The following is a 12990-nucleotide window of genomic DNA, read 5'->3' as shown; positions in this document are numbered from 1 at the left end:
TTGTGACTGTAATCTCCAAAGCCCCAAACTACCCCCCAATTGCTGGCTGTTAATATACACCGTTTAAAAATACAGCTGCGTGAGGCATAATCCATTCATTTATTCCTAAATTGTAGCCACCGTGGGGGACCTGAAAGAGTTCATGTAATTTTGCAAGGTGACTAATGGGCCTGCAGAGACACTCTTGAGTTATATCCGACTCTGGAAATCATCCTTTGAGGCATACAATTCGGAAACCTCACTATTAAAAAAAAGTCATACTGAGAGCAAGCTTTAAAAGTATTTCTTGCTCATATAATTATGCCCTTAATGCTACATTCTCAAAATGACTTAGAAAAGAAGCCACTCGGAAGATTTTAGGACCAAAATATTAGCAACATCTAGGATGCCAAACACATTAGGAAACCATGATGTTTAGTTAGGTTAAGAATGGACATGAGGACTCTGTACTTCTGCATGAATCAAAACTTTTTTAGGGCACAGTTGAAACAGGACAATGTGATACAAATTAGCATTTGTGTTGCATAATTTGGGGAGGTATTGCATTTTCTTAAAATGGGAGACCTTGGTGCTCCAAAGTTCTGCTCTGCGCTCGTCTAAGCTTGTTCAGTAGTAAGACCCTTGTATAGGGTTACCCGATTTATATCCCAGGGCTGCCCACAGTCCTCATGCCAGGTCGGCATGTTGACCCTTATTTACCAGCGTGCTCTTTTCTTGGGATAAATCCTCCTGGATTCTTACAACTGGAACATAGAGGTAAGGATTCGCAGGTGAGGTTTGGAGTTCTCGGGGTTCCCTTCATCCTTCCTAAGTCCAGACTGTACTGCACCCAGTGACTTATAAAAGGGGAGGGGGTTAATCATTGATCGCCGAGGTACTAAATAAGAGCTGTTTTGTTTTTTCTCTTTCTATTATTTCTCCTCCACTTAATGTTTTTAAAATTATAATTTTTTTTTTGGCGATGGGTGTTTTGCCTGTATGCATGCCTGTGTACAACATCTTTGCCTGGTGTCTTTGGAAACTTTGATGGCATCGGATCCCCTGGAACTGAATTTACAGATAGCTGGGTGCTGGGATGCTAAGCTAGGTCTCCTGGAAGAGCAGCCAGTACTCTTAACTACAGAACCTTCTCTCCAGCCCCATATTTCTGCTATATAATGAGCCAGGACCTGAAACCCCTTTGCTTCTGGGTGGCTTGCTCTGATGCCGTAGCAGAACACACATATTTATGGCACCTGGAGCTACAGCCGGCCCTGGAGTTTCTGCTGCAGCAAGATTGGGGTGTAAACATAGAATCCAGATCACTATCCACAAGCCCTTTTTATGATGGTGCCACAAGGTGGGACCAGCACCCTCCTGAGAACTGCTATGTGCGGGTGACTGAACTTCCTAGCAACCCTGGAGTCTCTCTTCTCTTTCAGAAGCTTGAAAGCTGCCATCGCCTGAGAAGTTGTGCTGGGCGCTGTGTTTGTGTGGGGAGAGCTGAATGCTTGTCCAGGGAGCAAGCAAGACATTGCAATGGGGAAGAACTGTTCCTGGGGCCTTTTCCTCAGCCAGCCCCAGGCAGGGCAATGCTCGGGTGAGAACGGGCTTGCCCATTCTTGGTTCAGAATCTCCTCAAATGAAGCCTTAGTCAGCAAAGATCTGTGCACCCAAGGACAAATTGACTCACATTATTCAAGGCGACAACTACGACTTTCGGGTTTTATGGCCACCCAGGGCGCAGGACCGCTGATAACTAGGATTCAGTGTCTGACTAATTCAGTGCCATAGGGTTGGCAGACAGATTTAATATGATCTGAACAAAACAAAATTATGTATTTCTTTCCTACCCAACTTGGGGCAAATGCCACCCCCACTCCCCAGGTCTCTGGTTTCTCCATACAGTTTGAATATGAACTGTTCCCTACAGGTTCATGTGTTCAATGGTTGGTCATAGTCAGTGGTGCTACTTTGAGAGGTGCTTTCAACGTCTCCCCCAGTCTCTCTCTCTTCTCCCTTCCCTGCTCACTGTCTCCTACGACGCGAAGTGCAGATGTTCCTGTACCACGTGCTCTCACCACTAGGATTCTTCCCACAAGCATGAGGTCAAGTAACCATGGGCTGAATCCCCAGAAACCATACACCACATAAACCCTTCCTCCCTGAGGCTGTTTATGCCAATGTGTGGTCCCAGTGATAAGAGTAACTAATACACACACACACACACACACACACACACACACACACACACACCACATACATACACACAGAGTACAAACCACATACATACACATAGAGCACACACACCACACACACCACACACACACATACACACAGAGCACACACACCACACACACACACACACACATATACACACACACCACATACATACACAGAGTACAAACCACACAAACACATACACACACACAGAGCTTCTCTCTCTCTCTCTCTCTCTCTCTCTCTCTCTCTCTCTCTCTCTCTCTCTCTCTCTCTCCATGCCTATTGATATTTGTAACTTGAAACCAGGTCTGTTCCTGCCACAGCTCCACACTCCCTTGAGAAGGCCAGGCAGGATTTCCAGCTTGCTTGTTGTATAGTTATCTTCCTGCCCAGTAGTACCCTGAACATGAAGACTGAAGCCAGTCAGTCAGGCTGTAGGACACAAAGGCTTTCTCTAATATTCTCATGGTTGCATTTAATGTCGGTATTAATGTTGTATTAACGTCTGTATTTGATATTGCAGTGCTGGAACGTGCTATACTTCAGACATTGTCCTGTTGATGTTCACAGGGTTTTCCTTCTTACTACCATGCCCACACATTCTGCTACTTATACAAATACTTTGTTGTTGTTGTTGTTGTTGTTTCGAGACAGGGTTTCTCTGTGTAGTTTTGGTGCCTGTCCTGGATCTCTCTCTGTAGACCAGGCTGGCCTTGAACTCACAGAGATCCTCCTGGCTCTGCCTCCTGAGTGCTGGGATGTGCGCCACCACCACCCGGCTTTTTTAAAGAATCATTTTCTATTATTTTTAAATTATGTGTATGTGAATGTGGGTTTGTGCATGTTAGTCCAGGTGTCTGTGCAGGGCAGAGGTGTCAGATCCCATGAAGCAGGAGCTTGAGGTGGTTGTGAGCCACCCAGTGTGGGTCCTGGACACCCAACTCAGTCTTCAGCAAGACTCTTTACCACAGAGCCATCTCTTCAGCCTGCTGCCTGTGTGAATACTTGTGAGGGAGCTGACATTTGATTTTCTTCAGTTAACTTTTTCTCACACAAAATCTATTAGCTCGAAACATGTGTGAGTTGAGAATCATTTTCCCATTTTCTACAAGTGCAAAGACTTCGGGAGTATTGAGACCACTGCTCAAGCGTGTTCATTAGCCCATGCAGACTGCTGTCCTATACTTGCTAGCCCAGATACACGGTTTTGGGTAAATGGAAGAAACCATGGAGGACAGTAAGTGAAAAATGACCACGATTTTTCAGATGACAGTGGCCGCACACAGTGTACAGTGTCAGTGACTTAGACCACATCAAGGCGCTGTGTCCTCAGGGTTGGACACAGAGTGCTGGGAGATAGACAACTGCCAGGGATGAGCTTGTCTCTCAGATCATAGTTCCGTCCTGGCCTGCTCGGCACATCTTCTCTTCTTCCGCTTTTCTGCATTGGCACCTAGCTGCTGCCTCTGGGACTCAGGCTCAGTCAAATTGGCTCTGAGCCTCGGGCAGGCTTTGGGGGTCACATGGAAGGAAATAAGTGCCACTGCAGAATGTCCCTAGAGGAAAGGAATCTCTCTTCCCAGACATCTGATTTCACTCTCTGGTTTTCATGTTTAACTTGTCATTTGGGACAAGCCTATCTGTGACTATAAAGCTCAGGTATGAAGGACTCTGGCTTACCTTAGTAAGTACTGGAAAAGAAACCTTGGTTTCAAAATCTCCATGAGACCCTCTACAGCAGTGGTTCTCAGCCTGTGGGTGATGACCCCTCTCAGCATCGAATGACCTTTTCACAGGTGTTGCATATCAGATATCTAGTGTATCAGATATTTACATTATGATGTGTAACAGTGACAAAATTACAGTTATGAAGTAGCAACAAGATAATTTTATGGTTGGGGGTCACCACAGCATGAGGAACTGTATTGAAGGGTCACAGCATTAGGAAGGCTGAGAATCACCGCAGTGCTTACATTCAGGACACTCAGTGTCATTCTGAACTACTCTGCAACACCAGGACATGCACTGTCTCCCCCCTGGACACAAGGAGAGGTCCCAGGGCCTCTCCCCAGAAGGCTTCCCACAGCAGCCCTCCAGCTCAGGCGGTCCTGATGGCAGGAGGCCAGAGGAGGGGGCTGCACCTCCCGTCGCAAAGACCCGTTAGATCTCTGACCTAGATTCTGAAAATATTCAAGGAGAAAACAGGGACACCAACGCTGGCTGCCGCTCCCTTCAGCGAGCCCTCATTCCCCCCTCCATTTCATTTTAGCTGCATTTGTTCGAGCAGCAGGTGAAGCGCCTTTCAAAAGACCGTCATCTCCGAGGGAAGTCATCTGTTTTACATTAATTGTCCATTAGTCTCCAAGCCTCCATCCATTAACATCCTCAGCCACTCATTACGGATATTGTGCCCGGGTCCCGCTGTCAGCTTTTCAATGCGGGGCTGTTTTCCTGCATCTGACTTAATTGCTCTAAGTGCCTGTTTCTTTGAGCGTACCAATTAATGTGGGCTTTCTTCTTGGGCTAGCTTGGACAGGAATGCCAAGGTGAGGATATTTCAGCTGCTATTTACTCTAAATTTTTAGACTTTGCTGCCTTAAGCTCCTACAGTGAGTATTTCTCATTTATACTGTTGTGTTTGCCTGACAGACTTCTATGAACAGTATGTTTTGAACAGACCTAGCCTTCGACCGTAAAAGGGCTCCATGGATTTACAGTCCACCCACGTTATTATGATGAGGGGTTTATATTCCCTTTGCTCCTGAGTAGTTTAAACATGTAATTTTTAAGTGCATGTGGCACTCAGCACAGCAGCTTGGGTGAAACTGGCGTTGTGGATGGGGGAAAAAAATGAAGCTTTCATCTTTAAAATGACGGCTGCTCGGCTGCTCGGAGCAGCACCACAATACTTTAATTGCTATATCTCCCTGGATATGACTCATCTACCTCCAGCCCCATGGCTGCTTTTTGAAAAAAAAATGCATTTAAATGGAAGGGGATTAATTGAAAAAATAATTAAGAAAAAGAACTGTCATGTTTCCAGAAAGTTTTGGTAGACATGGAGCCAAATGAAATGATTAGACTGACAGGTTATGAGCCATGCTTTATAAAAAGAATTAGAAAGACAATAATTCTGATTGATAAATCTTAAAATTTGGATCGTATTACATCTGTCAGTAGTGAATTTTGGATTTTTTTTTTTTTTTTTTGGTTTTTCGAGACAGGGTTTCTCTGTGTAGCTTTGTGCCTTTCCTGGGACTCACTTGGTAGCCCAGGCTGGCCTCGAACTCACAGAGATCTGCCTGGCTCTGCCTCCCGAGTACTGGGATTAAAGGCGTGCGCCACCACCGCCCGGTGAATTTTGGATTTTTAAAAATCAATACTTAAAGTACTCTGTTAATATAAATTCCTTTCAAGATTTCATGATAACATGTCTATGAAATCAGGCTTGAATAATAACTGCTGACATTGATTGAATTTTTTATGATTTTAAAACTTTGGCCAGGCCATCTTATAAGTGAATTTGTTAACAAATGGCCCTGTTACTATGTGGCAAATATTGTCAATTTGCTTGATTTTTTTTTTCCTAATGAGCACCCCTTCGCATTCAAGTAACTCACTAAAACAAATGCACCCAGACTGAGTTGTTATAGAATAAAGTAAAATATTAAAGACAGAGTTGGGGGGGGTGTTTCTTGATAGTTATTTGGAAAATATTCACTTTGGCCATAAAAAATTTATTTGGAACAAAAATGAGCAACCCCACTGGGAAACACTTTAAATAGGTCACCTCTGCCTCTGAGGCCCCTTGTCTTCTTCCCCTCTGGTCCTTAACCCACTCTACTCTGTGTCTGGGTCCAGTCCTGTACTCCACAGTAAACGGCCCTGGTCAATGTCAATAACAGGATGTACAAACAGCTATCGAGACTTAAGATTTTGACCTTTTCAGCAAGGCTGTCATGATTTTCACTGTCGTGATTTTCTTTCTTTTTCCTGGGAATAGAGAGTGTGCAGAATGTAGCAGTGTGATTGGAGCCATCTTTTCCCACCTGTGAGGTGACATTTGTCCTCTTGATGATGAGTCAGTCACCCTGATTACTTCCACAGGTGTTCTGCAACATGAACAGAGTTGCCTCATCCGTGATTACCTGGGGAAAGTCTGTGTTTGTCAAATGACAGACTAGTTTGTTTCTTAAAAGTTCCTGTGGCATCCCACCTCAGCTTTTTTTCTCAGCAATTTCCAGAAAGAGAAACTAGAGAAATAGTATAATATATCCCAGCAAACTCAAAGACAAACAGCGGTGACTGAAACCTCATACGTACCGGTTCCCCTTGAGGCCGCTTCTTAACCCTAGCTGACATTTACAGCATGATTCAAATGTGCCGGGATGACTAGGCTCGAGATGATGCATCACCCCACCAACCAGGAGCAGAGCTGGAGGGTGCTGGTGCCTCTTCACCTTCACTCAGTGTCCATCATCTTTATCTCTGCCTCACTTGCCCTGAACAAACGATGCTTCTGTATTTCTACTTCTGAGTTGGCCGCAGTGCCTTGCTTGAACATCTAGAATGTTGCTGACATGAGCAGGATCTAGCCAGGGAGTTCTTTCTGGATTTTTATTGTTAGGTTTAATCATGTACCTTTACTAACTCCCAGTGCGATGACATTAACTCCTTTGTGTTTATGGCTAGATTTGTCCCCATCTGTGGCAGACACATCATAGGATGACTTCATACATCCTCCCATAATCCCCTCACCATGTGTATAGGAGGTAAAACTGTGATTTGTTTCTCATTGAGAATTATGGCAAAGATGATCATGTCGTTTCACAGGAAATATGTGAAGGGTTTTGTAGATGTAATTAAGTTCCTTAATCAATTGACTTTTAAACAAAAAAGTTTATCCTGGCTATATCAGACCTAGATCTCCTTTTAAAAGCAAGCTGGCTTTGTCGCTGGCTTTGAGGAAGCATTGTGTCAGGACTCAGCCACCATGAAGAAATGAGTTTTGTCAACAACAGCACATCCAGTGAAGCCTCCAGATGAGGATTTTTTGTTTTGTTTTGTTTTGTTTGTTGAGACAGGGTTTCTCTGTGTAGTTTTGATGTCTGTCCTGGATCTCATTCTGTAGACCAGGCTGGCCTCGAACCCACAGAGATCTGCCTGGCTCTGCCTCCCGGGTGCTGGGATTAAGGGTATGTACCACCACTGCCTGGCCCCAGATGAGGATGTTAATGGCCAATATTGTAGGCAGACTTTTCTTTCTCTCCTGCCAGTTCCCAAATAACCAACATGGAGACTTAATATTAATTATAAATGCTTGGCCTATAGCTCAGGCTGGTTACTAGCTAACTCTTACAACTTAAGTTAACCCATTTATATTAATCTACATTTTGCCACATGGTATTACCTCTCTTTGCTCTTAAACTCCTGTTTCCTCTCCGTGTCTGCCTGATGACTCCTCTGACTCAGCCCTTCTTCTTCCCAGTGTCTTTAGTCTGGTCCTTCTACCCAACCCTACCTAGCCTGTCCAGTTATTGGCGATTCAGCTTCTTTATTAAACCAATCACATCGACATATATTTACACAGTACAAAGGAATATTCCATGTAATATCTTCTGAGCCTGATCCACAATGCAGGGAGATAATAGTAATTGGTATTGTGTCACTATTTGTTATGTGGAAACAGGAAACTAACATACTAGCCTTGTAACAAAGATGTTTGGTTTGATGACTCAGTGTCCCTGTTGCATGATTTATGAATTGAGACCATTATGCAAGAACTATGCACAAGGGGCTTCTTGTCCTCTGTAGCTAGAAAACTTGACCAACTCACGCCTCGAGCACCAGATGCGATTTCACTCAAGCTCTATGCTTCCAGTAGCCTTTTTCTTTCATGTAACCTGAAGGGAGATTCGATGATTGGAAATGAGTTCCTTTCGCTCTCATGGACATGCATGCCTACTCTGCCATCTCTGTACCAGTAGTTGTACAACATGTGGATGCAGAGTCAGTAACATAAAGTTAGGCAGGACCCCACAGAGATTTGGTTGATTGGGCCATGACTATCATCTATTGCATTAGACATTCAATTATAATGCACAGCGCAGCCTCCATCAGACATCAGAACAGTAACAGCATTGCTCACACTAAGCTTCTCAAAAACCCCTGCTTGCTTGTAAGAGTCAGAGTGTAAAGCTAACTAATATCAATTGCCATGTCGTATAAACTGGCCTTTGGGATCTAGTGTGCGGAGACCCTAAGAATCCTTGCACCTCACTTTGAAACCCACTTGCTCTGTTTTCAGTTTTTAATCTTTTTTTTTCCTTTTTTTTTGGGCGGGGGTTCGAGACAGAGTTTCTCTGTATAGCTTTGCATTTTTCCTGGAACTCACTCTGTAGCCCAGGCTGGCCTCGAACTCACAGAGATCCGCCTGGCTCTGCCTCCCAAGTGCTGGGATTAAAGGCATGAACCACCACCACCCGGCTTTTTTTTTCCTTTTACATGTTGAGGTTTTTTTTCTTCTCTATATGAAGTGTCTGTGTGTGTGTGTGTGTGTGTACACACGAGGGTGTATGTGTAGCATAGTTGTATGTTGGTGCATGTGAAAGACAGAGGTCAAACATTTCTCTAATAAGAAGAGTAAAGCAGAACTAGCTGTGATGTGAGGTTGTGTTAATTCTTCTGCAGTTTCCCATAGAAACAGGTGGTCTGTGCTCAGGGTTACCTCTGTACCTGTATGTCCTGGCACCCGACCTCCAGCTAGTCTTTCCTAGGTTTGGCTCACAGGAGTCACCAGTGAGAGACAACAAGATGGGGTTCTGTGTTTATCCCCTTACCTGGTACAACATAGGTCTCCCAGGCAGTCCCTCTTCTGGGCTTCCGCTCTCGCTGGGCCCCATGGCAAGGCTCCCACCCATGCTTGTTCCAAGAGGGCTGCTTCCTGCTGCTGCTTCCCCGGGTGTCTCAGTATGCTTTGCTGTTTCTCTAACCTGCTCCCTCAAATTTACCACTTTATGTTATTTTCAGCTCCCTTTGACTATCCCGCCTGTTTACTGAGGCATCTGGAGGTAAGCCTAGAAACCTCCCTTCTGCCAACAGACCTGGTTGTTTTAGCCATAAAATGAAGCTTGTGGGCAGCATTCCCAATGTGGTTTCTGCATAACAATTTAACATATTCTAGTGGTGGTGGTGGTCATGGTGTGTGTTGTGTGGTAGTGGTGGTGGTGGTGTGTGGTGGTGGTGGTGGTGTGTGTGTTGTGTGGTGTATGCGAATGTCTATGTATGCAGATGCATATTTGATGTGTGTGTGTGTGTAGAAGCCTTAGGAGGACGTGGTACCCTGTTCTATCACTCTTCACCTCATTCCCTTGAGACAAGTTCTCTCACTGAATCCAGAGCTGGGTTAGTGACCAGCTAGCCCCAATACCCTTGTCCCCATTCCCTAGCCTTCCTACAATGCTGGGGTTGCAGGCACCTGTAACCACGCCCAGCTTTTTACATAGGTCCTAGGGATTTGAACTCGGGCCCTCATGTGGCGCAGCAAGTGCTCTAATCTGATGACTTACCTGCCCACCTTCATATTCCATTTTGTATTCTCTAGCAAGATGTATTTACGAAACCATGAACATAATCCTCTAGAAAAGCCACAACTTATCACATTGTATCAAAAGCTTGATGAGTTCCTGAAGACAATGAACTTATTTAATCTAGAATTTCCCTAACGCAGCCATAGAGTCACTGTTATGTTGTTTATTTGTTTTTGGAGAATGTCTAATAATGTCTAGAAAACGCTGGGCCAGATCATCCCAGGGACTCCCTTTAGGACACACCCTTTAGGGACAAGGTCACACCCTTTAGGAAGGTCTCTTAGGCTTGTTTCTGATGTTGGTAACAGTTACTGATTGCCCCACAATATTGAAGAATAAGGGCCAGCAGACTAATGGAATTCCGTTGCTGCATGCCCAGTACAATGCTGAGCTGCTTTTTCTGTCCCCCGACTTTTTGGTGGTAAAGTAGCTCTTATCAAAATCAGGACTATAACTAGAATTCTGGAAGCAACTGAATGCAAATTTACCCAGTGTTATGGTGTAGATCTTAAATGTCCCCCAAAGCCTACATGCCCAAAAGACTTTGTCACAGGCTGTGGTGCCAACGGGAGGTGGCGGCACCCATGATACTGCAAAACAAGGTCTGAGTCCTGCAGAGACACCCCAGAGGTCTGTGGTTGTCGAGAACAACACAACTCCGGCAGGTGCTAGAATCTCTCCTAGCTTCCTGTCCCAGTGAGTAACTGCCTTTTTGGATCAGTCTCCTAAGAAACCAATGTACACCATCACTATTTGATGTAGTTTGTGACGGTTTGAAGGTGGAAGCTATCCGTGACATGTGTCCTCATACACAGCACACTGAAGTGTGTCTTGAGCTTTATAAATACTTTCCCATTTACTAATAGCCCTTTTTTTTCTATAGTGAATGAAGGGCGTGAGAAAATGAGTCCTCTGTCCTTATTAGTTCTTAAAAAATGTATTTATTTATTTATTTTATTATTTTATTTTATGTATTTTATATTTTGTTTGTACATATGTACAGGTACTACATTTGAACCTGGTACCCATAAAGGTCAGAAGAGGGTGTTGGATCCCCTGAGACTGGAGTTATGGACAGTTGGTTGCTATCGTGTAGGTGCTAGAAATTGAACCCAGGTCCTCTGCAAGAGCAACAAGTACTTTTAGCCACTGGGCCATCTCTCCAGCCTACTTCCTCATTTCTTAGTGATAAAAATCCCAGCATCAAACAGCCATTCCACACCAACCCGACACAAAGGAGAGGTTTTAGCTCAGGTGTGAGGGTTAAATCCCGGGGGAACTAGACTGTGATCACTTTCTCCTGATAGGTTTAGTGGTGAGTGTGTCACGTGCTCTGGCCAATGTTGTTCTTATGAACAACCAAATGCAGTGGGACTCATGGGAAAGTCCTTGTTTCTGGAAAAACAAACATCAGAGGCTGGGTTCCCTGTGAGCTCTCCTGGTACTGGACATTTCATGTCCCATCACTGGATGTTTCATCTAGGGAAACAACACTCATCCTGTTTATGTAAGAATGGCCTCAGAACAGAACTGGTACCAGTACGAGGCAACAGAATTGAGCAGGCAGGACCCTAGGTCCTCGTATCACTGAGACAACATTCCTTGTAACACAAGCCAGCTTAACAGTATTTTCTGTCTTTTGAAACCCAAATCTTTTCAACTGACAGGTGCCCATTTAAGCTCGGCTATCCACGGCCATTGTTTTCATGTTTGAAATAGCTTGTGTGCAGCAGCGGCAGGAATCTAAAAACTACAGCCCTTTGCTCACAGCCCCACCTCCTCCTGCACCCCACGCATGCAGTGGCATGCTGATCTTTCGTGACAATACATCAGAACCACTCAGGAAAGTGGAAGACTTCAGCACATGCCCAGTAAGACTGCCTATTGAGCATTTCTTCACCAAGTAGCAGGTTTTGGAACGAAAAAAACATTCCACTTACTTGCTTTCAAAAGATCTTTAAACAATCGTGTGTGTGTGTGTGTGTGTGTGTGTGTGTGTGTGTGTGTGTGTGTGCGCGCGCGCGCGCGCACGCGTGTGTGGTTGTTGTTGAGACTCAAATCTAGCTCCCAGCATGTGTAGGGCAAATTCCCTATCACTGGTCTAGATCCCTAAAATTACTAGAGGACTTAGACTTGCTCAACCATTAGAAGGACTGGGTTAATAAAGAATAGAAGAAACCGAGAAGTGCAAAGTTCTCAAAGACCATTGGAGCTGCTGATGTGCTCCAACTGCTCCAACTGAGCTTCTCCAGAAAACAGGGATCCAACTCATTGCTCACAACGGACACCAGAGAAAGATGGCTTTTCCTCCTTCTCCACGTTGAACAGCTCCTGGGGGTGCCTCTCCCTGGTCAAATCTACCCTGGGAAGCACAGTGGGCGAAGAACTGGGAAAAGAGATTCCTAGTGATGAGAGCAAGGAGATTCTCCAGGATGGAGCTTCCCACCTGGGATGGGGTTCTCTTTAAGGAAGGAAACCCAGGCTTCAGGGGGAAAAGGTGGGAAGGAGATTTAAAAACAAAACAACAACAACAACAAAACAAATCAACAAAACAGTTGCCAAAAGGCCCTATTTTTGACAGTGAGAGATCCCAGAGGGCATAAGCAGATCAAATGTAGCACACTACTGCCTGCAATGATTGTCATAGCAACAAGAAGTGATGCTAACTTTTTTTTACAATTCTTTCCTTATTGGTTGAATGTAGTTAAGAGATATATCCAATCAAGGCTAAGCTGGTACTCGATAAATCTCATAGTCCTCAGGAGAAGGCTTCTGGCCTGCCAGGGAGCTCACTCCTACCATACTAAACAACAGTCACTGGCAGGGGGACTCATTCCTGCCTCCACCACCAGAGCTCTGGGACTCTACTTTTCAATAACTGCAAGAGACAGGAAACCTGGACCTGCCACTCCTATCCTGACCTGCAAATTTGCTCTGCAAAGGTCTTCCCTCAGCTGGCACCCAAAGCCCCGGAGGACTTCTAGCTGTCACACTTTGCAGGGCTGTAACATGGCCCTGGGGCTTCCCATTTCTACCACCCCTGCGGAGAAGTCAAGCCTGTTTCATCCAAATCTCCGGAGGCCATCTGTTTAAGAGTTGTTCATCCCTGGTTGATAATAAAGTACCTCCTGTTTGTACTGTTTGCTGGGTGCCTACTCTGTTCTTGGAGGGAGTATCGACAAGAACCTAGTCATGGAAG

The 12990-nt window shown here is 44.9% G+C and overlaps 1 long non-coding RNA gene across 1 annotated transcript; it reads left to right on the top strand.

Annotated features, from left to right (window-relative positions):
- The first annotated feature begins 3834 nt into the window (after positions 1-3834).
- LOC128096214 (uncharacterized) lies at positions 3835-12933 on the top strand. Its single transcript, XR_008213559.1, has 2 exons — positions 3835-4748; positions 10795-12933. It is a non-coding gene; the product is annotated as an uncharacterized LOC128096214 (long non-coding RNA).
- The last annotated feature ends 57 nt before the right edge of the window (positions 12934-12990 follow it).

The sequence above is a fragment of the Peromyscus californicus genome, unplaced genomic scaffold, assembly GCF_007827085.1.
Source record: "Peromyscus californicus insignis strain IS unplaced genomic scaffold, ASM782708v3 Scaffold_11__1_contigs__length_118956290, whole genome shotgun sequence".
NCBI classification, from domain to species: domain Eukaryota; kingdom Metazoa; phylum Chordata; class Mammalia; order Rodentia; family Cricetidae; genus Peromyscus; species Peromyscus californicus.
This window is presented reverse-complemented; position numbering and strand designations above follow the sequence as displayed.